Source organism: Lathyrus oleraceus, chromosome 7 (assembly GCF_024323335.1).
Source record: "Lathyrus oleraceus cultivar Zhongwan6 chromosome 7, CAAS_Psat_ZW6_1.0, whole genome shotgun sequence".
In the NCBI taxonomy this organism is placed as follows: Eukaryota; Viridiplantae; Streptophyta; class Magnoliopsida; order Fabales; family Fabaceae; genus Lathyrus; species Lathyrus oleraceus.
This window is the reverse complement of record NC_066585.1, coordinates 180,512,663-180,516,510: the sequence shown is the minus strand read 5'-3', so window position 1 is coordinate 180,516,510 and position 3,848 is coordinate 180,512,663. Positions and strand designations below refer to the sequence as shown.

Here is a 3,848-nt window from a genome sequence, read left to right as displayed (position 1 = left end):
ACATAAGATCAAACCACTTTTCACAAGTGTTGGAATTTCCACCGTGGTGAACAATGACATATTATCTAATTTTTCACCTCAATCATTAGTATATAATGAAAAAAATAGTGCATTTTCTATCGCACTCTTTATTCCTAAGCACCATCAACCGTGGTAAAACCCTTTTATTAACCGATATGATATATATCTTTTTACAATAATAGTATTACATGATATCATATGGTTAATCTGAATTTCATTCTCCAAACATATTATTTACTTGTCTGAATTTCATTCTCCAAACATATTATTTACTTGTTTTTGGCATGATTATGATATTGAGTTTGTAGTGTTGTGATGCATCTTAATTTAAAAATCCAAATGGTGCAAAATAAGTATTTTTTAAGTTTCACTAAGATTGCTGACTAATAACTTAGGTAAGAATTTCTAGAAAAAAATGTAACATAAGCATTGGTAACATGTTTGGTACAACATCAATTATCAAAGAAAATGTAGGGATGATTTTTTTTTTTGCCAATAACTTAAGTATTTACAAGAAGAAAAAAAAGAAATTAGTAATATGTTTGGTACAACATGAATTATGAAAAAATGTGATTCATTAAAATGTCGTTAATTTAAAATTTTCTAAATAGTTATTGTCATTATTTGTGGTACTTTAATTTATATTTTATATAAGTAAAAGTGATTGTGACTTTTTTTATTAAGTTTAAAACTTCAGTGTTAAAATAATCATCTTTCATATATTTAAAACCCTTGTAAAATTTATACTAACTATTCCTGTGGTCGGCAACATTTATTTAAATGTAAGTGTAAGAAAATATAAACCTTAAATTCACATGTGTATTATTTGAAACGTCTTAATAATATGCTTCAAGTATGCGTATATGTCTTAATAATTTACAAATTGTACGGAACTAATAAATCAGACAAAACCAAAACAAATATTGCACCAGCCGGGAATCGAACCCGGGTCTGTACCGTGGCAGGGTACTATTCTACCACTAGACCACTGGTGCTTGATGATTTAATTTCTGTTAAGAACCATATTAGCAATGCATATTTTAAACTATTTTTTATTAAACTATTTTTAATTTTTTTGAATATTTTTGTGTAACTAAAAATAAAATTAATTTTATTTTTTCCAAGCCAATATAAAATAAGTATAGTTAAAGTTAAGGTCATCTTGTTTAATTCTGTGATTCCAATCAATTGATTTTGATATTTTACATTAATTCTTTCATGTCTCAATCCATATATTAATAAAAATCAAGGTGATTTGGTTTGAGTAGAATATTTATGGTCTCAATTTATTAAAGCCAATATGTTCAATATTTTTTATATATTTTTGTTAATGCAATTTATCTTTTTTATGTTGTTATAAAGTTATTTAAAAAATGTTATAAAAGTGTTTTAATTTAATTTAGAGAAAATGGATGGTGTATCAATAATATAAATTAATTTTACAATGTCAATCAATATCGATCATGTATTCCGTCAAGTTAAATTGAATTTTTTAAATTACTTGTATGACATGGCATAATGATATATTTTCATTGGGATGACAATGTTGTTAGCGTGGAATTTCAAGTTGGAAAAAAGTCATCAAAAAATGCTACGTAGAGAAAATGCTAAGTGCTAGTATTTATTGACAAGCTTCGACAAGAACAAACACGTCAACTAGAGTGTTTCGACTAACGTTCTGAACATATCTTGAGCATGGTTTGGAAGAGTCTCAAGAACAGATCTTGGACATGATTTTGAAGAATCTCAAGAGTAAATTTAGATGTGTGAGTGTAACTTCCCGTTATATGTATTTTGTATGATGTCAAAACTAGGATGCTTTAGCGTTTATGTATATTGAACAATATCCTCTGAGTCTTAATGTGAATCTTAGCATTAGGAAGCATAAAAACATTTTGGAAATGATTTAGAAAAGGTTTAGAAAATGTTGTATACATTAAAAATAAGTTTTTATGTGAAAAAACAAGTCTATGTGTCGACACATGTGGATCATTTTTAAAGCCTGCAGGTCTATGTATCGACACATACATGCTACGACGAGTCAACACATGTGGATCATTTTTAAAGGTTGTAGCTTATATTTGATGTGCCGACTGTGGAGGGGTTTCAAGTCGGCACATAGAAGAAAAAGTTCTTCTATGAGTTGACACATGCTTCGAAAGTGTCGACACATGACTTACATAGGTCGACACATAAAATGCATTTTTCCAAAAAATCATGATTTTTTTTTCCAAATCTTTTGCATTACTTTTGCCTCCAACTTGCACACATATATGTACTTCATACATGCATCATTTCAACTGGTGGTTGTTGAGAAAACCATATACGAAACTAGGAATATATAAAGAGTTATCTTCATTTTTAAACCATACTCTATGCATACACATAAACAAATTACACATAATCATTTTTTTGGGTGTCATCTAGAATCAGTGTTGATAACGTCCAATTTAGGTTGTTGAATTGTAAATTGGGTTGAGAATCTTTGCGGGTTTCAAATAATAAAACCAAGTTGGGGTTTTCCTTCAAGATTAATTTCTGATTTGAAGATCATGGACAAGATTACACAAGTTGGATTCAATCGAGTGAAATCTTTAAAGAACATGGCCTTCTTGCAAAGGAGTAGCGTGGGAGAGTGGATCATCTTGGTAAATCTCGGGTGATAACAATTTGCAATTTGGATTCGATCGAGTGAAAGCTTTGAAGAACTAGTTTTCTTGTAAAGGAGTAGCATAAGACGGTGAATCAAATTGGTATTATTGGGTGACTATATCAAGCTCAGATCAAGGAAAGAGAAAGTGTTAGAATCAACATCAAACATAGGGTTTGTGGGGTTGTATTGCTACATTTCTCTTAAAAACTGCAATTGCAAAGGTTAATTTTCATTATCTCAATTTGAGTTCGAATTGAGGGAAGACATGCCCATAGCAAGGCCAATTGGAGAAATGCCTAAACAAATCCTTGTGTACTCTCTCTATCTCTTTTACTTTTCATTTGCAAATTGTTGAAATCGTCGATTGTGTGATCAATATGTTTAGTTAAACTTTTTGATAACCTTTTGAAAAAGGTTTTGTTGAGTTGATCACAATCTATTAGATTATGGTTGAATTTCCAAATCAACAAAATATTACAAAATTCTAAACGAAATTGATTGCACACAAGATGTTTGATAATTTGTCTCAATTGCGTTTTTGTGTATTTTTTCATTGGAAATAGACTTTACTTTTAGTGTAATATTAAAGTGATTGTGGTTAAAAGTATTTTAATAAATTTGTTCTCATTATCATAACTTGATTCTATATACGCATATCCTAACTTTTCGATAGCGGTTCGATTTAGACGATTCAATCTAGGTCACTTCCGCTAGCCGTTAAATTTTTCAAAACAATTTTTGTAAAGTTTTTAAACTTGGGATCTATTCACCCCCTCTAGATAAGTCGAATCCTTCTAACAAGTGGTATCAAGAGCTCTAGTTAACTTCGTGCTTCAATATTCACTTTTTAGAAAATGGCTATTGAACCTAAAGGGGTGCGCAATAGAGCGTCCATCTTTACTGATAAAAACTATGGCTATTGGAAAGCTTGTATGCATATCCATACCAACTCGGTTGATAAGGGTGTATGGGACGTCATCATCAATGTTCCTAATCAAATTACAATGACCAATGGTGAAAGTGTCATCGTACAAAAACCGGAAGCACAATGGAATTATAATGATAGAAAATTGTGGTCACATGATTGGAAGGCACAAAATATTCTCATATCTGCACTTGGTATTGATAAATATTACCGTGTTTCCCATTGTGAAACCTCCAAAGCTATGTGGGA

General features: G+C 30.2%; 1 non-coding gene across 1 annotated transcript; it reads right to left on the bottom strand.

Annotated features, from left to right (window-relative positions):
- Positions 1 to 945: 945 nt before the first annotated feature.
- Positions 946 to 1,016, bottom strand: TRNAG-GCC (transfer RNA glycine (anticodon GCC)). Its single transcript has one exon. It is a non-coding gene; the product is annotated as a tRNA-Gly (tRNA).
- Between the last annotated feature and the right edge of the window lie 2,832 nt (positions 1,017 to 3,848).